This window comes from Coccinella septempunctata, chromosome 1 (assembly GCF_907165205.1).
Source record: "Coccinella septempunctata chromosome 1, icCocSept1.1, whole genome shotgun sequence".
Classification (NCBI taxonomy): Eukaryota; Metazoa; Arthropoda; class Insecta; order Coleoptera; family Coccinellidae; genus Coccinella; species Coccinella septempunctata.
Genome location: NC_058189.1, coordinates 71,087,673 through 71,110,241, shown reverse-complemented (window position 1 = coordinate 71,110,241; position 22,569 = coordinate 71,087,673). Strand labels below are relative to the sequence as shown.

The window sequence follows — 22,569 nt, the reverse complement described above, 5'->3', positions numbered from 1 at the left end:
AATAGAACATCCTGATTTTCAGCCAGGGTAGCAAATAGGTCTTTTTACTGGGGGTGAAGTTCATTTTTCACCTAAAATATCTAGTTTTTGTGCTAGGGTGGAAGCCTAGGATATGCTGATTATACATGGTATATATTTCAGTTCATTGTGTTGGGATTTCCGGAACTGAGTGAAGATTCTATATCTATTCGGTCCGCCCCATGCTAGGAATCATCGAATTGACGGGATTCACTTCGGATAATGCAATTTTAAAGGCTCTGAAATTAATTCCGAATTTCAAATTGGGTTATTTCATTAGCCTAATTCATTTCAACATGGCATGAATGTCATCTGCTGTAATAATGAACTATTGTCACGTCTCATGCCTCGAAAATCCTCAAGGGAGAAAAACGGAATACGACCATACTCGTTAATTTCTCCCATAAAACGTTTTTGGGAGAGAATTGAAATCTGTGTGTAAAGTATAATGAATGATACTCAGGATAGTGCAATTGTTGATTAGGTTTTCCAGAAACTAGAATATGAATTTTTTATATTATCAAGTAGATGAAATTACAAAATTAATCATTTCTTGTCTTAATATTAAGCGTGCAAAAGTTCTCGAGTCACGTCAGGGTTTTCCAAATTTTTTTTCTTTGGTCAGTTGAGAACTGAGATATTTGAGTTGAAATCAAGATCATTCAGATCAAATAGAGAAAAAATTTAAAATATATGTATATTTATCTATTTGGAATCATCATACGTTACCGATTTTTGAGCTTCATCCTCACAAGGATTTGGCTTGCTCCTAAGCTCTCTGAACTTTCGGAAGAGATTCATAATATATATCTAGCCGATTGCCCGAATCTTATGACGAAAAAGGAGTAATATCGTTGAAAATAGTTTATTGCTTTTATAACTCCTATTTTAAGTTTTGTGGAGATCAAACTACAAACAAGATCTATATTTTAAAAATGATTCTTAATTATTATTATTATTCCACTCTCAAAAAAATTGAATATTTGAAAAATGAGTGTATTACCAACCCTTATATTTATGGTTATAAGAATTAGTGGAATAACATCGAAGGATGGAGGTTCAGAATAAATTTTTGTTAACTCGTTCCTGAGGATAAAGCTCGTCAAAACATGGGAAAGGAATATTCCACAATGTAGTGAAACCGGTGTACCAGGCAAACGAACCGAAAAACGAGTAGAAACCGTAGAAATCGTTAAACTGTATCAGGAGCCACACAGGAGTCAATTAACCCAATCAGGATTGTCCAACTTCCAGCTTAACATTTCCAACATGTCTCTGGAGTGGAGTTTATTTTCTATAGCGTGGAAAAAATCGTCGATGTGCGGTTAATTAAGCGTGCGTACTGTGTGATTTGGTTCAGAATAGCAGCCCTAGAGGTCCTGTAATGCGTGACACAGTCATAGGTCACTGCTTTAAACCTAGCGACGATCAGAGAATTTGAATCAGTTCAGATGCTGTGATGTACCTTAGTTGTCCCAATAATTTGCGACCAGTCACGAACAATGATATCTTGTTAAAATTACAAATTACAGCGATATTTGAGAGTTTGATACAATTCAACTGGAGAAAGGCAATCTGCTGCTGCTAAATTTTTTCAATCAATCGTGTTTTCGTACAAGGTTGGTCAATGATGAAAATTGTGAAACTGGTTCGAGGTTATCCCGGATTGAAAAACACCCTCAAGAAGATATCTGAAGAATTTGAACAAAGGACTTTCGGCGTATATATGAGGAATATATGTATAGCATCTCTGTCGTATAGTTGAAGAAAATTCTACAAGATGAACTTACTTCGAATGAGTTGAATATCAGTTTCACCGTGAATTTTTTAAGCCGGAAACGAGTGGACAACGTTCATCGCAATGAAACTACACCTCCATAAAGTTCCCAGAGCTCCTGAAGAATTTTGTTCTTTAACGTCATAGTTTGGAGATATTTTGTCGAGTGTACATCTCCAGTTTTTTTTTCCGCTGAGCCTAGACTGAAAAGCATTTATTAACGCTCAAGTGCTCGAAGCTATCCGCTGACTTCTCATCCTACTGCTATATGAAATTCATTTCGCCCTCCCAAGTCTGCCTTTCCATGTCAAAGCTTCAATATAGACCCCCTTTCCAAGACGAATGCAAATATCGGGCTTGTTAGTTTTCCTCGAGACTCCCAAACAAGCCGCTCGGTACCAAAATATATGCGCATAATGAACGTACGAATTTACGTATCACAAAGGTCCTTATCTCCTTTTTGGGGATTTTTCGCGCAAAGATTGGCAATTTCGGTTCGGAATTGGTTGATTGGGCGAGGGAAATAAGGTTAATCAAGTCGTGCCGGAAAAAGGTGAAATATATTTAGGTATATTGAGCTCAGAGACATACCTAGGTATTTTTGCATTTTCTCATCTAATAAACCCATTTTACTTGTTGAGTTGAAAATATTTTTGGGCGGAATTTATGCATTTATGATGAATTACTTTAAAATCGCAATGTACGTCAGTTATGAAATTATATGATATTTAGTTTGAAACGCCTGAGTGAGGAGCAGTATAGATTCGAAACCAACTGCGATATTACAATCATTTATAAAGATTGAAGACTCTGTACTCTGTACAACGAAAATCAGTATCAATATCAGATATACATATGAAACACTTCCATATTTCAGAATGAAATGAAGGGAAACTAGAGATACTACACCCTAATTAGGTATATTAAGCTAAACTAGCTTTATAAAAAATGTCGCTACTTCACGAGATACAAGGGGAAAATATGTAAATCAAAACCATCGTCCCATTCTAGTGCACTCGAAATGACACAAATAATTATCTACAATTAGCTATTCACACACCTATCATGAAAGATCTAACTGAAATGGGAACGAATCCCATCTCGTTAGTTGGCGGAGAAACCTTTTAATTCAATTCTCGTGCTAATTACTTTCACGAGCTCGGTTTCTCAGTCTCCTCATCGCGACAATCCCATCATTTAATCTTGAAGTGACGGGTTTGTTGGCATCGAATGTGGGAATCGAAAGTCCTCTATCTCTTCATCTCCAACAAGGGAAGATCCAAATTAATGGCGATTCCTAAGTCCAGTTCGAACAATCTATATTGGAATTCCTTCCTTCGGAGGTTATTTCCATGTCACGGGGAAACGGAAGATGATCGTTAATTAGTGGAGAAATAATTCCATTAAAGCCGAAATCGTTTTTGTGTGCTACAGACAGATTGTCCAAATTCAAGTTTTTTGTCCCTTGCAAACAGAATTAATTCTTTTACTGTCATGTTTTGAACGTCAGCAATACAGTTATATAAACTATCACATTTATTTTCATAACATAAATATTTCGCGCTGTCGCATGCCGTCTGCAGCTTGGAACAGCGCATTCGCCATTTTGTAAAGCCGATATCGGAATACATATTTGATGCTGCAACATATTATGACTATATGACTCTAAATGGCTGAAAAATTGAGTTAATTTGAAAATAAGAGTGAATAACCTGAGAATAAGCAATGATGTTTACGTATTCAATTGATTCTGGCTTGCCGATGTCGAATAAATTCTGTGAATATTCAGTAAACGTTGTCTCCCATTGAAAAAACCGACCGTCAGACGTATCTTTTCTTCTTTGATCCATTGAAAAACAATCGACGTGACTCGTTGTCGACGGAACGTGCACAATTTTAATTGCACCGAATTCAATTAGATTCGTTTAAGCCCGCAAAAGTTCGGTGTCGTCGGATGCACGAATCCCGAACAACTATCCGGCAATATATTCGCTCCGCACTTTTATTAGCTTCGGATTATGGCAAATCCCGAATCTTCTAAAGTAGTTATATATATGAATGAGCATGCAGGGTAGCTTTGCAAATAAAATGTTTGAGTAATCACGGATACGCTCATTCTCATCTGTTTCCATTTTGCCAACGTTCATTTGTTGATAAATGAACCTTTGAAAATGCATGAGTCGATTTTTTTAAGTGAGCGAATTAAACTGCAGTTGAATTTCTCAGAAAGTGGATGGTTTTGCATTTCGAACCCGATATTACTATTCTTCTATTTCAGAATGTCATACCAGATAAGGTCATGGTATGTATAATATGATTAATAAGGAAAAGAAAGGGGATGTATCGCTTATCATCTAAGCAGATAATTGTGACAATACGACCCAAAACAGTTTTGTCGCCCTCTATATCTCTATATGAAATATGTTTCCCAAGTTTATCAGGATTCAGCCTGTATAAATGAATATTATTGTATATTACATTATCGAGATGATCGGAAGGAATACCTGCTTTGAGCAAACATCTTTTCAACAGGGCGCAGTTGGTCCTTGGAGGGTATCTACACTACTATACGAACAGAAGAAATAGAGAGCTTTCAGTTGTCGAGCGGATAGACCTTCTTCTATCTCTCAGGAGGCTAGTGTGATGAATGGTACCTGAAATTCAGCGGTTCGGAAGCACCTAGATAAAATCTAATGGAACATGTTTTTATGTCGAAGATGAGATTTATTCTGAAAGTTAGATCGTTCACTTATATTTCGATTTTGTTAACGAGGGATGCGAGAAATACCATTCTATGAAAAGACATCTACGATATTATTCATTGATTTCTATTATAAATGAATATCATTTCTTTGTATAGGGGATATAAGTTTAAAATCAATTCTCATTGGAACTTCATCAAAAGCCACCACCTTGATTCATCCAAGGAAATGAAACAAATGGGTGAAATATTGACACTTTTTACTTTGAAATCGTAGACGAATGGAAAATCATCCTGTGGACAACTTATCTATGGATGAAAAGACCAATAATGAAAAATGACCAAATTTGAAATTTATTCTCAATACGGATTGAAAACAAAACGTTGGAATTAAAAGAATTGTTATCTAAGCATTACCGAAAAATACTTGAAATAGCTACTCGAGCCCTAAGCGAGGTTTTGAATATTCAATTAAACCACTATTGAGGTCGAATGGCCTGCCGGGAGGATGTGATGTTAAGTTATCAATTTTGTAGAGGGAAACTGCGTCGAATAGCTGAAATTTCCCGCAATTAAGCAAGTTAGGTAAGCCGGCAATAAAGATTTAAATTACACAATTTAGTAAACTGACTCTTTTACTAATAGACTCTAATTACACTATTAACGTCGCAGTTAAAACTCCGATTCGACCTATCAGAACGTCCCTTCTAATTGCAATTAGAGTTTAGCAGTTAGTTATTCGTATTCAAGATCGAATGACTTTCTCATGTCAACTGGAATATGGTTTTCCATGACTACTACTGTAGAAAACAGTTCATGCTTAAGTGGTTGTTATATGACAATGTTATGTTTCTGAACCACACAAAATAAGACAGATCATCAATTCGGTGTCTAATTATTTTTTTAGTAACCCACTTGAGTTTCTTAGGTTTGGTAGATATGTCAAATATAACCAAATCCTAAATTTACCTAATCATAAGGTCGTAGTGTATTAGTTTAAGTAGCTAATTAACAAGGTAACACCCGAAGGTACTTGATGATATGGAAATTATAATATCATCAGATCTGGACAAATCACACCCTGAATCAAATCAGTTTAAAATTTTGCCATTGAAAATTGGATATGATTTTGTCCCGTGAATAGGTCATTCCTGATTGTTTCATTATATCCGAAGTGCATTCTTATAATTCATGATCAAGGTCCAAATTTTTCATTCTTCCACTCTGATGAAAACTAAAGAAAATTCCCTTGAATCTTTGGCAGTGAAGAACCTCATAAAGCGAAGAAGAAATTTTCACGCGGGATTCATTAACCTAATTTTATCGCAACTGAGGATGGAACGGACGATGTCGATGAGAATTTGAAATAACTCGGGGCGCAAATAAAGAGGAAGCGTTAATGGCTTCTTTGGTAATTTATTTACCCTTTCCGAAGTGACAATGATATTGTTTTCGTGTTTTATCAGTTAGTTTGAACCAGGACAAATCGTATTAGAACTATTTCATATTATAGTCTATGGTTAATTCTGCATTAACACCTGCATTTCCGTATAAGCCTATATTTCCGAACAACTTGGGATAGAAAAGATTTGAAATAATATTTGAAAACTCTTCTTGTATTCTTTGACGATGAAAAATAATAAAGTATTTCCTCCAATCCATCAATTAGAATGAATAAATAAGATAATAAATTAAAGAATGGCTCAAAATAATCGGGAAATAGTTTAACTGATTAGCTGAATATAAGATACTGGTCGAAATCTGCTGTTGAGCTTCTCAGCATTATCTTATTGATGTCAAACTTTCAATTTATCCAGTTACCATGGTTATTCCAGATAGAATTGCTGTATCTATATAGATCTTTCATGAATTTTCCAATACTAGATTTAAAATACTAAAGTGCTGGCTGCCAATAATGTTTGCCGGTGATCAAATCGAGTAAACAGGACCGTGAGAACTTGATGGTCATATTCTACACGAGTCTACGTGAATTAATTAATTTCATGCAAGTTCAATTGCGTTCGACGCCGCGATTACTGGAAATGATTGTTTGAATATGTTTTGAACAACTTGAGCATACTTCAATAACATAAGAGTCGCTGTCAAAATTCAAAAGCAATTTATTATCGGGTTTACGGCGAACCCAACAACGGTTTGGTTTCACATGATCCAATAGGAATTTTTGGAATATGTTTCTGAACTGATTGTATATTTACCAAGTGTAATTGATTTTCAGAACTCAAACCTCATATTCACCGAAATAGCGATATTCACATAGGTGTAAAAACAACCGCAAAGCACCTTGGGGACCAGGGGACCCATCCAGATATTGAAATCGGCCAATGATTGGCTCTCAGAATTAAATATTCTACCAATATTTCCAAAAACTTCCGATCAAGTTGAAACCTGAAGTATTTTTGAAGGTTTTGCAAAATTTGAGCGTCATCGGGCGCAAAGTTTCTGAGATAAAAATCTTTTTTGAGAATATATTTATTTTTCAGTGACGTGGTCCCCACGAAATTTTGTACGAGATCAATGAGTCCAACCCAATCTTCCCTTTCTGTTTCAAACTCAAAAATTACAGATATTTGTGTTCCTACAAAAAATTACGTTACCATTTTCATAATAATTGACAATTCATACCCAATAAATTGTACTAAAGCTACGAACACTTTAACATTTAAGTTATTGAAAACTCATCAGCCAAATTGTGTTCTGTTGTGTAGGTTGATGAGAAACGAAAAGTTTTTATCGGTGAATCGATGCTATTAGCCTACAATTTCAACCAACTTTTCAATCTACCATTATGCGTATGCATCTTCGTTTTCATCATTTATTCATTATCACTTCGAGCTTATCCATCAAAGTCACATTTTCCTTGTTCACTTATAAGCACTGTAGGCTCAATGATTGAAAACTGATTATTTTCCTCGATTTAAGCGACTTCTTTCCATATATTTTACTTCCATTTTCAATGTTAACATATATTATGCTGAGTGAACTTATTTGTATTGGAAGCCGAAGCTTTTGTACTAATTGCCTTGGAAAATTGGTGAGCGAATGAAAATCGTCCGTTAATTCAACAAGTGACAATCATCTGATATCACGACTATATTTATACATGGTTGTGTTATATACCATACAACGATTTTTATTAGTGGGATAGCAGCAATCTTAAATTAAATCGTGAACTCGAGTAAGAAAAAAAGAGTTCACGATTTGATTATCCCAAGAATAAAAATCGTTATAATTCATATAATAGCAACGAATTACAAATCATATAAACATATACATACATGTATGTTTTTATTCTTCTATAGTCGAGCCGCTGTTATGTTTTCTGAAGGAAGAATCTCACAAAGAAGAAGAATTATTTGTTCCTTAGATAGATATATAAAATATGAGGAAACTTCCTTCTTGTATTATCTAGTTGCAGATCCCCGTAATAGAAGGATATTGGTATATGAGATTCTTTTCTATGGTTTATACTTATACTCATATTTTCTTTCAATATACAGTCCCGTTCTCATTCCCTATTCCCCCATTTCTAGTCGACATTTTGCAGCAATATCGTAATAGAACTTCGATCGTCATTATGTAAATTAGCCCGGCTATATATAACGACCTGTTTTCCATAAAAATGGACTTAACAGCAATGCATTAATGATTACATATTATATTTTATTGAATAACGGGCATAATTCCCCTCCGGGTCCTGATGGATGAGAGGGTAGCGGTTATTTGATGTGAACTACTGGGAAAATTTATTACTTCCGTAATTTACGGACAATTTATTTTTCTTCTGTACTAAGAATGATATTTTGAATGGATATCTAATTGGTAATCGATCTGATATTCTTATGCATACATCACTGTGAGATGAGATGTAATTGTACCTATATACAGGGTGTCTCAAAATTAACGCAACAAAATATGCTTACAGAACTTCATGCTGACTAATGATTTGACCTCTGTCGGAGATTCAAAACAAACAAAAGAAAAAGGGAATTGAACGATATCTCATACAGATACCTCGCGTATGATCTTTTATGATCATATATGTATCATCATTTGTAGGATTTTGGAAAATAAGTCACTTTCAGTGAAAAATTTCGAAAAAATTGGTGAACTTTGAGGAGCTGTAGCAGCCAGAAGAAAGACACTGGACATATGCTGATTTTTTTGGTGATAGATTGATCCTTTACAAATATAAAAAAAATCAGCTTTCATTTATGTACCGGGAACAGTTCAGATTTTATGATTTTTTTCTGCGAAGGTCCAAAATCTCGAATTTTCCATCGACCATAACTTGAAAAAAAAATTAAAAAAAAAAATCTGTTTGCATATTTGTTTTCTTCGCCCTCGAATAAGTCAATAGTATGAATTTGGTTTTGATCGGAGGCCAAAAATATTTTTCAAAAAATTGCAATTTTTTCCATACCTATGTATGGAAAATTTGAAAATTTTTCGATCTCCCTGATTTCCACCAAAGTTCGAGTATTTACTAAATCGAGGGCGTAGATTACGAATATGCAAACAGAATTTCGATGAAAGGATTAGTTTTCAAGTTATGGTCGAAAAATATCCGAAATTTTGGACCTTCACTGAAGAAATCATAAAATCTGAACTGTTCGCGGTAGGAGAATGAAAATTGAAATTTTTCATTCGCAAAGAATCAATCTATCACCAAAAAATCAGCATATGTCCAGTGTTTTTTTTTGGCTGCTACAGCTCCTCAAAGGTGATACATTTTTTCGAAATTCTTCACTGAAAGTGATCATATGATCATATATGATCTTATGTGGAATAAACCGACTATATGTATTATTGCCCAAAAAATTTTACCAGACACATTTAGTACATACCTGTATCAACCCAAATACGATGGAGGCCCCTTCATCAGCAAGTGTCTGTGTGTAGAAGAGGAATATCGTCAGCTTCATTGACAGTAGCTTCTCTAGAAGAGTCGCTTCATCAACAGAACGCAACGAAGAGATGATACAAGTTAGTTTAATCGAGGATCCGTGTGAATTCTTCGACACAAACGAATAGATTTCAAAGACGTTCACGCCGCATTGGTCCCTTTATTATCTCCAGCTTGCTCTACGTTTCGGAGATGATATTTATTTTATTGCGAATGTCAAAACGCGATGCGGTGAGAGAGCCAAGCATGCTGAAATTTTTTCGGATGGAAAAAGGTTTATTTGGGATCTATTGCTGAGTCGTTCGATCACCGTCGTATCTCAGGTTTTTTCACCAACAAAGGACGATTCTTCAAATAGATGATCATTATCCTGCCAGGTTTTCTGGCAGACCAGACGGAGTTCGTTGTACGGCAATAGAGTTCCTTGTTTGTATCCAGTGGAAGATATGAGAATAATTCTATCTGTAGTCTAGATTATTTCGATATATGTTCTGATTATAGGGGATTTGAATATCATTGTTTATTGAAACTTATGATTGTTCTCACAATTAATTCTCCATCAAAAATAATTGGGAGGTGAATTTCATACTCTCTCTTTCTTTTGAAAAATGACGATCCTTGTTACTTCACATTGAAATAAATCCAGTCAAAATCAAAACTTCCTGAATATGACGAATATTCACCGAAAGCAGTTAAAGTACCCACCATCTTTTAACTATATTCGAGATTCTTCCACCCTCCATGATTGTTCGTCATAGCCTCCCTCGTTTTACCCTCGTTTCCAAATGATATATGATCATTTTCATTGACATCCTGTCACGTGCCTATTTCAAAACAGAAACTTGAGTCCTATCGCCTGCTGATTGAATGAAAAATTCTGTGTCATAGGCCTATATCCTGGATGCCTTCGAGTCGGGCTGAATATTCCGATTGGTTGGATTGGTTATTTTTGTTCGTTGAGAAAGGAAATCGATTACTTAATTCGAGATTGATTTCACTTAATGATGTACATACGAACGAAGGAAATGATGAATGACTATTGGCTTCCCAGTCCCAAAAATAAAAATCATTTAAGAACTATTAAGACGAACTTCTGATGGAAATCGGTAGATTTTTTTTTTGGTTTTCATCTTATTCATATTTATAATTTTTAGTGAAAAGTTTATGTAGATTTCTTTGTTGAATTATGCATTACCATAAAAAGCGAACTTGTGCGATGTCGGGTTAAACATTCCATTCGGAAAATCGATAAGAATATCCGGGAGGAAACCTTCATCGAATCATCCAAGATGGCATTATCATTCGAACTGATGGTTCGAACTCAAGTAGACATAAAAGGTACCGGTCGTATCCTAGATCGCAGAGCAATCATCATCCCTTCCCGATTAAAAAGGAATTTCCCGAACCTCAATCGACACATTATCAAAACACCGGAGCTTCCCTGTATGCTTCCCGCATAATATTCCCGTTCTTACACGACGCACGTCGAATAAAATAGTTGGGAAAGGAAGATGCCAAGCAATTATTTCGATGTAGATCGTAGACGAACCCTTATAACCGTTAAAAATAACTGCAACGATGTTGTCGAGGAACACTATTTTTTTAACCGCCTCGGAATTGAACAACTTTTCTGTCTGGAAGGAATTTTCGTGACATGCTTTAACATGGTAATTTTCTGAGACAACGTTCGCCTGGGTTTTATATTTTAACATAGATAAGTTCAGTGAATTGAAAGAGATGCGTTCTGAGAACTCAATACTACAAAAGTACCTATAATATTGTGAATAATGACTGTATAGTTTCACTCTTATTTCAGTTGCTGGAAGTTCAGAATCGAGAAGTTGAACTGACTTGAAATTGTGAGATGTCGCTATTTCATTTTAGGTACTGGATATCTTACATTCTCACGAATGAAATCAGTTCTCAATTGTCAAATCTCAGCTTTTATCTTCAAGCCTCAATTTTCTTGCACTTTTATTTTTTGTTTGAATGAGTAGGGTGAAGGTCTATTGTATAACTATAGGAGGAGAGACTAGTGATTCCTAGTGGAAATGTTGTACATGACTACAAAGCGATAAAAAATTGATATCAAGGTGAAACTTTCTTCATTTATTTCATGAAATATTCATAAAACTTATTAATTAAACCTTTGATCAGAAAATGCTGATAACGACAATAAATATACAAAATTCATGCATACCATTTTGGAACATTTATAATGCCTATCAAGCCCCCTTGCCAAAAATTGAAGGTGAAATAGATTTAGAACAGAAAAATGTTGGATTGAAAAAAATCTTAAATATTATATGGTATAGAACGAGGTCAAGGTACTTAGTCGATTCATGATCATACAAGTCAAATTGGAAAAGAATATATTCCTTATTTTTTTGTCTGACAAAATTCCTTGACAATTCTCCTTTTTCGCATTTTCTCTGAAACCGATTCCTTTCGAAATTTCGTCAATCAATGAAAAACCTCGCCCGGATCGGTAGAACGAATGGGTTTCCTCAAAGAAACAATCGCATCGAGTCGACTTCGATAATATTAAATTGGAACGCTCGAGAGCAAAATGACGTCTCTAACTGTGATAAATGTTGCTACAGAACCTGGAATAAAACGAATTCCCCGCAGATAACACTCAGTTGCTTCGGATAATTGTCCGCTTTTATGGGGTGAATCGGGCTTTGTGAACCTGCATAGCCGTTAGAAGTGTGTCCTTATTCTTTTATGATGACAAAGATTCGTCATAATTCTAAATTTCGTGGAAGGAATGGTGCTGAATTCGAATGCTGGAATAGGAGGAAATAGATGGATAGCTTTATGTCATCCTACCTCCTAGTGTTGACCGAAATATTCCAAATCTCTAATTCACACTTATTTAGATTCTCATTTCTAATCTGAGAGAACGCGATCAACAACTGCTCATAGTGACTCTTTATTTCCTTCCCTATTTTATTTTATTTTCTGCATAAACTCACCCTCAGATTCCGTTATGCATATGTATAGCATGTTAAACAACATTCTGGTTTGATTTTGAGCAACATTCATTTTTCATCAATTGAAGAATAGGCGTTCAAAATGGGAATTGGTTCTTTTTCCTCGTTCTTGAAGACAATAGTTCGGGTTTCAGCTAACTCTTTACCATAATTCTTCAACAAGAGGCGATGAGAATCATCAATTTTTCAACGAGCTATCTTTTCACTCATGAAATTGCATGTAATCGATATCATACAATCATGAAATATTCATTCTTATTGGGAGTTACGGAAGCAAATTTGTCTTTTGCTATAGATTTATATTCGGCTTGTTAAATACGTAACATAAACTTCGCTTTCCGAGGATATTCCCTGTATGGCTCAAAGCTTTCAAACTAGCAAATTATTGATGAAGTTTACCAACTGAACTCCATCAACAAAGTTCTCTTACGGTAACACTTGCGATTCATTATTGAAGGTAATGTCTTCCTATACTGCATATGACAACACTTGAAAAAAGAAAGAGCTTAGAAGCGAGAGATTTTTCATTTTAGAAAAAGGGCTGTATGGCTTTCGGGTATTTTATTTTCATAATACCTTTTTCTAGTTCTCGAATAATGAAATATTTGACCATTTGTTTCCAACGAACTTTCAATTTTTTTATTGTTAATACTGTATTCATCACACAGTTTAAATCTCTTCCTGTAACTAGTAATTTTCGGTTTTTTCTTTATAACCTATTATAATGATGCCAAAAAATTACTTCACAAGAAACGTAATGTACAGTAAATATACCGACGGAATATTCTTGAATCGATAGACCATATCGGAGACTTCTTATTTTCAATCATTATTCGAATTTTTCCTTATCAAGAAAGAAGGACTATTCATTAGACCAGCAGAATTTCTTCAATAATGAATAAGTGCAATTATCGCTCTCGTATTGAACCTTTTACATTAAACCATAATGAGAAAATTTTTACGACTAAGAATAAAAATTTAAAAACATTCGTCATTAATAATTCATTTTACCGATCGATAAATTCAGTAATCTCCTCTAGGTCACGCCTCGTTGGTTCAGGTTATGATTCAATAATATTTCATCAGCTATACCTTCAGAGAAAGTACACATTAGAAGCACGGCATCATGGATGAATTTCCCTCGATGGAGTTTACGTTGAAGGTATGGAAATGAAGCACTAATTATCCTCCTTCAATTTCGATACTGTGTGCAGCCACCACATCTCAGTTACTAATTGCTATTAAGCATGAATAAAATACAACCATAAATATATGCAGATAAGTACCAAATTGTGTATCTAGTAGTAGATACATACCTACGTTACAGTCCTAAACTAGTAGGTATTATATCCTTTACTCGTATACGATGTCAACAGAAGTTTGCCATAAGGTATTATAAAGACTGTAATTTTTCAAGCAAACAAATAAGAATAGGAGAATTTGGACATTAAATAAAAAATTCAATTCCTCTGATTCCGTGAAAAAATTATCACAAAAATATGCGGCAATATTTCAACGAGTGGAAAATTCAACATTCTCGTCAAAATATTAATTGGACAATGATTGGAGTGACAAAAAATTTAATGAGACAAAGCATTCTAGCAAACAAAAATTAAATTCTTTTCTATCTGCTTTTAGGTTCCAGATTCATTCCGAGTACGACCCTTGATAGTTTGGAACAGTTAAGCCGAAACAAATGGGAACAATAACAGTTCTAAATCTACACATTATCATGTATTTATGAGGTATGAAATGGACTAGTTGTGACGATGGCTTGGAAAACGATATAATTTCCACGATTTCCGAATTTCATGCAACGAGCTGTTGTAGTATGGTCCCAATAATTTCACTGAATTACTCCTCGATTTTAGCTGACAGGATTGGACAAAATAATGAAAATAAATTTTACGACTTTTCATTTGATTGGCAATTTCAGGTTGTTTATATTTAAATTCCGTATCATTCTATTTTCAGCTCAGAAAAAAATTAAAACAAACATTATAAAAATTGAGTTAATAAAGCTAGATTATACGTAACAGGTAATATGATTTCCCACACGGTAGAAGTTCGAGAATAACATATCCCCTAAGAAAGAAGATCGAATATGGAAAACCTACGTGTAAAATATAAGGCAGAAAATATATTGGCGGACTGGTAACTGTAATTTACTTTGTGAATTTTTATTGAAGATGTAGCCTTGTGAGAAGAAACAAATTCTGATCTAAAAATCTATTAACTCTACTTACGATTCGTAGATATCCAGGATTCGTCTGCTTACTTGGCTCGAAGCCACCTACATCTCTTGTATAATGGGTGCTGGCAGCAACTACAAAATCTCACCATTTTACTGCTATTTACAATCTGAAAATGTCGAAAGTTCGAATTATAATTTCATAACTACAAAATGGTCATAAATTCCAAATGGCTGCATTTATACGTAATTTCCAAGAAAGGTATTATTGGAAAGAAACAAATGGCCACGCAGTGGAAGCCCGAGTTACATTTACTAAGAGTTTCTAGTATACTGTTACTATTTTTTGTCTAAAAACGGATTTTCATAAAAAATCATGGTACAGGTGTCATTTTCAGTTCTAGCAAAATAATCACCTTCACTGATTTTCAGCAGATATTTCCATTTTATTCAAACTTTTGAAATAAGTACCTCCGTATTGAATACCCTTTATTAAATTTTTTTTTTATCGATTACTATTTTCGTGGTGATTATTTTTTATATAGTATAAGGCGAAATTCTAAATAAATATTGATCTCAACATCACTAACGAGCAATTAGTTGAAGGAAAAGGCGTTTATACTAAGGATAAAATATCTTCATAATTATTGAGCATATAGAATCGGCTCAACCGTCTGAAGATAAAATATTTGCTCGTTAACTAGACATCACCGTTTGTACAAATTTCTATGTGATTATTTCGTGTTTCAATCCTTCAGTTAGTTAGGTTATATGTAATATTAATAAGAAAAGATATATGAGATACAAGAATATTGTGTTTCATGGGTGGAAGTGTTTTTCATTTTGAGAGGGGAACTTGACCCAATACTTCTTTATCGAAAGCATTAGGCTGAATATAATCTTATTAATTTCGCCAATATCCAAAAATAAGATCTCTATAATAATATATGGTTATATGTATGTATACATTGAAAAAAATTTCATGCTAAAATAATGGAACAAATGAACAAGCAATTTCATCTTATAGAGATACATTGTTTTCCGACGAAGTGACACTGATTATTATTTAAACTAGAAAACCATTTTTTATGTAATGCTTATTTCATTCAATAAATCCCTGGAGTGCTCGAAAAAGGGATTTTGGGATGATTGTGCATAATATTTTGCTGCGATAACGCGAAAATGTTCGATTTTTATTTCCGTCCCTTGCCATATACATATTTATAAGAGAAACAGTGTGTTTGGATAGACAGAATAAAAAGTAATGGAGGTCTGCCATCTTACGGCCCCACAGAATTTACATATAAATGAAAAGTTAAGTAATTTATTTACAAGTAAATTTCAGAAAATCACCAACTTTTCATTGAGGTTCCCCTCTGGAGCGGTCGTTTAATGACTCTGATATCAAACCCTGGTTTTTATGACGATCTGCAATTGGTATTCTTTATTAGCTCAGATGAAAAAGGGCGAAATGGTAGAATGATAGAGATAATAGGCAGTCAACAGGAAAAGGAGGTATTCGTTGCATACATATAAACGAGGCATTTACTTTTTTGGCTATTCAAAATGAGCCTTAGGAATATAATAATGGAATAACTTTATTCAGCGGGATTTTTATACAATATACTTCAATTTTTCATCTCTCTCATTTGGTATATTCATGAGAAGGAAAATAAATCCTGAATTCTTTCAAATCAGCTAAGTTCGCATTATGGTTCTAATACCCAGATTATTCTAGAGCATTTCATCCAAGCATTTTGCTCATTTTCATCAATCAGGATGATAATACTTTTTCTTGTAACTTAAATAACTCAGCATAAACTCAACAATATGGTACATATTTACTAATTCATGTGCTCCAAAATTCGAGCACTTTATACGTCGCGGTCGTAGCCAGAGTATCAACTTTTTGCTAGTGCCACGCTTCTCAGGTTAACATGCACAAAATCCTATGCTTTCGTGCGACTTTTGAGGATATATATCAGTACCTTTACAAACAGTAAACATTTACATTTTACGTTTCTCTCATTATTCTTATGTACTTTCCAATTGACTTGTGTAAAATGATTTCTCTAGTGTCGGGACCGGTCATAATTCCGCATTTGCGACATTCATGAGCGGGTTTACGATATAACGTATGTTTACCACCTAACCAATTTGGCTTTCTCGAAATGAAGCAACCGACTGTACACCCTTAAATGTTCCCACAATTTCATATTCCAATCAGGTCGGTGAAATTACAACCGTAAATTGGAATTTCTGACTTGAGTAAATAGGTTGCGAGCGAGCATGCTAAATCAAATATTACAGGACGATGATAGATTTGCAGCGCTGAAGGAGATCTGAAAATGTACTGCATAGAATGCCTACTCTAGTTATCTCAAATAGCTGCAAATATCGCCTTTAATCGATTGGATCTCGAAAAAACTGTCCTTTATTTTAATTTAATCCCTGTATCTGAACTTGATACATGAACTTTTAAATTGTTAGACTTTTAAGGGTTTCCCCAAACGTTCGTGTGTTTTGCCTTCTTTCGCTCTCCCAAATAATTCCATCACTAACCTTCTCCATCCTGTCTTCCACCGTGTCGATATTCTTTTTCAGGATATTCGTGACCCTGTCGGCATAAAAACCGTGTTTTTTTCCGCAGAATGAAGCATGCTTATTACTTCAAGTAACGTCATAACAGGAATGACGTCGTTTCGCTGGAAACACATGAGACATGTATATGAATAAATTCGTTGGAACCGTTCCCAGGGGTGTCGAATGACGGGACTACGTTTGGACTGAAATTTTTTGAATGTTCCACTTTGTGTGCCTTGCAAGACAAAGAAATAATTTTAAGTGAGAAACTCAACAGTCCTAGCAATATGACTTCTTACTTCCAGTTGTGAATTACTGAACAGAGGCAGATTTCTAACAATGAGTTTTATTAAAATTCGTGTCTGAAATGGAGATGCAGAAAATTATGTCAGGATATGAAATGATTTGAGTAAGGCAGCAGACAACATGTCTTTTACATATACATTTATCAATAAATTAAGTATTAAGTGCAAGGAAACGTGAGGGTCTGCTCATAACTAAGTGCAAATGGCGGCAACGACGCAACATTAACCAGTTAATGCTTGTTAATAGCACTACTTCTCACATAAATTTCATATGAACACAGGTAGAACGGTACGGTTGGTGCGCATACTTTATTTTGAATTGCCACCGACTATTATCTGCGGAATAAACTTGGGGGTGTTGCCGACGTATTCGGTTCGTTTTATGGACCATGAATAAGGAACTATTTGGTGTCTGTAAATCTCCAGAATTGTTCCGCGATTTCTGAGATTTTATATTGAAAATATCGGTTTTAGAAAATATAATATTATTTGCGAATTCATAAGTTTTTTGTTTAGAATACGGTGCACAATCGACTTAAAGTAGTGCATTGTAACCCCCTTTTAAAATATAACTAATGTAGATATACGACGCTGAACTGAGATACTTCACGAACGATATAGCATATAATGTAATTCTTCTTCATGATATAGTGCGAAAAAAACATACTGCGCTTCTCCTGATCCTAAGATAAGATTTATCGAACGAATAAAAATGATACTAATAGGTATATTTCTTTATCAGAATAGCTTCAGGCTCAAAAGTATTTTTATAATGAAAATCTGCCCTATCACCTCTTCCCAACAACCTGGAATATAATAGCTATAGCACAACCATCGTATTATGAGCCGAAAACGCTCGAAGCAATTCAATTTATAACGCTGCATTTTTACCGTTGTCTTGTTCGCTAGAGGCGTCAACTTCAAAGATAAAACAGAATTATAAGGACACGGGGAAGAAACATTTAAGATATTCGATACGGCATACAAAATTATCCGCCCAATTGAATTGCCGTCACGCGGCGTGAAACTGACTGATGATTCCATCTAAATGACATCAGAAAACACGGTCTATATTTGTGTTTTCTGTTAAATTTGAATATATTCCAAACAAAATGAGGTCAGAGGCATTATGAGATACCTGAAATTCTTGGAGTAGGTATTCTTTATGAGTGTAATCCATTTTTATTATCTCGACCCTTTTTTGTTTTGAGACTAAATGTGTCAACGCCAAGAATTTCTGGTCATCTTGGGAATTCGACCCAAAGGAATGCAAACAAGATGCAATATATGTTACATATGAAACTAATCCTTCCATTTCTGCGTTTTATCATTAAAAAAATGGATTCATCCATCAGCTCGTGCTTACATAGCGTGCCAGGAAATGAACGAACGGATAAACTTAATAAATATAATGACCATGATTAGACCTCGCGTTCAATTAGGGCCGAATTGTTTGGCGTAACCGTGATATTATTGATTCATTGATGCTACCTCTCCATGGCCGTTTGATCTGCTGATTTCGTTGATTAAAGAACGATATCAAAGTTGGATATCATTTACCGCTCAAACGGATTTAATCGAAAACGTTTATTTTCCGCTATCGATATTGTGCTGCACCATGTAGTTCTTGATTGCTTTCCGTTTCATTGTTGAAAAACCTCTACAATATTGTCAGATTGCAGAATATTTAGCCGTTATGAATGCATTGAAAAATTTCTGGATAATTTATTCTGAATGAAAAAATTATTGATAGGTACTGAACATTTTCGTGACTGAAATAGATATGCAAAATCATTCGAAATGAATCAAATACCATAATTAAGCTCTTTTTTTCATTGATGAAGTCCATTCGTAGAAACTTATGATTCTGTATAAAAAGTAAAATGAATATTCACAGTTCATCCTCCTGCTTTTGCTACCGATAAAAAGTAATCATATGAGTAGGTATGTCGATATACATGACAAAAAAGTTTCCTGTTTGGCGTTTTGATACTGTTCGGTCCAGCGATCAATTAGGATTGATGGAAAAAACATCAAAATTCACAGGTAAGATTTGCATTGCAAATACGTCATTAAACACTGACGCAAATCCCAGTCGAAAAAGCCGACGGAATTTGAATGACAAACGGTCTTCGATTGGCTGTGTTACTATACTTTAGTGCCCCAGTGAAATAAATCAACTCCACTAATGAAATAAATCAAGGGTTTAACTCCCAATCAAAATGGTGGTTGTCGTAGAGCGATACAAAAGCCACAAAATACTGCAGTTTTGTGATTTAGCGTTTGCTCCTGCAATCTAGATCTAGAACTAGTATATTTCCCTGAATAGGTGGTATAAAATTAAATGTCATTTGGTTTATGAATGCGTGTTCACATACATTTCATTCATATATTTAATGATTAAAAATTCTGAAGTTAATCAGCTCGCTACTGTTCAGAATAATTAACATTAGTGGAGCAGACAGTTAGATGGATGTTTTGATCGTTCCTGCTTATTTGTAAAGATTTGATGATTATCTATAAGGTGTTACTGTGGCATTGATTTCAAGTTTGAATTTTAAATTCAGATATCTGGCGATACAGATGTTCATAAGTCATCTGACGCCTCTTACTTTTAAGGTTTTTCATATCATTCATGAAAACAATGCTATTCTTATACATTCATGTTTTCACTCTCTGCAGACTTTTATGAATCAAAAATTTTGATATAAAAAATAAATTCATAAACTTCTGACTGAAAAGTATTGCTCGGCTCTGTGCACCATCAATATATTCAGAGGTTGAGGCTATTCATCGAGAACATTCTCAATGCCAATCCTCGGTGGAAAGTTGCGAAAATTTAAATTAGAACGTAATTAATGGCGAAGATTCCCTTTGTGCTAGGAAATGGCCGTCCAACCCTTTTCAGGTAGGAGATCCCGATAAATGGCGGAAAGGGTTCTACGTGGTGTCATTGACGTGTAATCTTGTTTGCGGTGGAGGTTTATATGTTGATGACAGACTTGTCTGAATCTCTCGAAGCATAGTCTGATTGTCTTAGCATCATTCAACTCTTCAGAGTTTCTTCTGCCACTTCAGTAGGTTCAACTTGTTCATCAGAATAATTTCCAATCGAGCAGGGAATGATCTTGAATCGTTCAGATTTTATGACGTCCGAAAGTTAAATACGAAGAACTTGTTCTATTTTCCAAAGGCATATCTCCCAAAATGAATTCTTGAATGAGTACCTACTCCAGGTACTTAATTTTTGAAAATAAAATAAGAAAGAAGGCAAGTTAAAGTAAATATTTATGATTTTCTAATGAAATAACATCTCTTTCCTCGAATATTTCATAAACGAATATATCAGAAACATAAATGCTGATTCTAAATCTACACCTAATGCGGAGTTATTAAAGATTTCACAAAATTCGTTTTCATTTCAATTCGTCATCGGGTGATACAGCATATTTTTTGAAAAACCCGTTTCAACACATTTTGTAACAATGCCCCCAGAAATTTTCTTTCAATTATCCTAGAATAGCCCCCAGCACCTACGTCGTACCTAAACTAATGAGAAAAAGCATCTCGTCGCGCCATCGTCGGCTAATATTGAATTTTTTATACAGGTTGTTAGGGAGTTTGAGAGAAAAGCAGGTTCGTACACCTGAGTTCGCTTCTTTAAGAGTTGAGAACCTGCCTTGATAATATGTCTCAATGATATCCAGATGCTCACGCAACGCAGAAATGGGTGAACTAACCCGCTGAGTGGGTTATATTTCAGTAGAATTAAGATAAATTGGGGATGCTTGTTGGTGGTAGCTGAGTGGAAGATTTTTCAAGGAATGATCGAGAGCTTAATTTGGCATAAGATGATGTTTTGAGTGATGCATTGATCGTTGAGTACATTTTCGAGATAATTCGTTGAATAAACTTCTGCAAAAATCCATATATCAATGGGATATAAATCGTAGCAATTTTAGAAAAGTTCTTTCTTTTCACTCTTCATTAACTAAAGTATTTGTGCTAAGTCGCGAATGATGATCAGTTTTAGAGTTCTCATTACACAATACAATGCAGAGGATTCATTTAATGCATCCATTTTTGAATATATCATACAGAATGACCATAACGCGATTATTCAGAATAGCAATTTCAACTGAATAGGAATTATTCGTCCATGTCCTTCATTACCGCACAGAAATTCAAAAGCGGCATTTTAACTACGGAACCAATTTGGTGTGGATTTTATCTATTGAAAATATTCCAGTCGTTGGGCGCATCTCTGAAAACCACAAAATTTCGCATGTTTGATTTCAATGGGGCTGCACTCAATGATTATTTTCACTTTGAATTATGGGACCATATTTTATATACCCGCAATGCAGTTCCCCAGATTAGCTCCAGCAACTCTTTAAATTTTTAGACGATACAGTTTGAAAATTTGTGCTCTATAATGATTTAATAGGTAGGTATGTCATAATATACAGCATAAACTCACCGTAAGATGAGTTCATGTCGGTACAGGTCATGCCTTACCCTAGAAATTGTTAGCATCAAACTTCATACATAAGATGAAATCTCAAATCTTCGCCAAATTTCAGCTAAATACCTTGAAAAATGAGGAGAATGGGAATGCTTCGTCTTTAAAATTTTATGTTTTAGTACCTACTAACATAAAGTATCTTATAAAGTAGCAAGGTAGAGACCAGACTAACCACCTAGTGTTCATTTTTCTCCCTAAAGCCCTGGCCGAGGATTTCTCAGCCGTGAGCACCGTAATTGAAGTGAAATTTATATGCTCACTTTCTCGGCCTACTTAGATGTTAAGATCGCGGCAACGCCCCAGGAATAAGGCAATTCGAATAACCGTCCATCCTTGAAATTTATGCGGAGGTTGCGGTAATTAAAATATTTTCCAGATTGCTTTGTGACCGCCCTCGGTTCGCTGATGCTGGCGCGATACTTAGACTGGAGTAGGATAATAATTTCCAGGGAATTTAGTTATTCGAACCACTGCCGGTGAGTGTGGTAGTAGCATCCATTTCAGACAGATTTGTGGGTGAAACTTCTGAAAATGGGGGACTGGAATCCA

The 22,569-nt window shown here is 34.8% G+C and overlaps 1 protein-coding gene across 2 annotated transcripts in view; it reads left to right on the top strand.

The window, feature by feature from the left end:
* The window catches only part of LOC123322896 (limbic system-associated membrane protein-like), a 127,303-nt gene that overhangs the window by 10,247 nt on the left and 94,487 nt on the right, over nt 1-22,569 (top strand). The gene's annotated exons all lie outside the window — the stretch shown is intronic.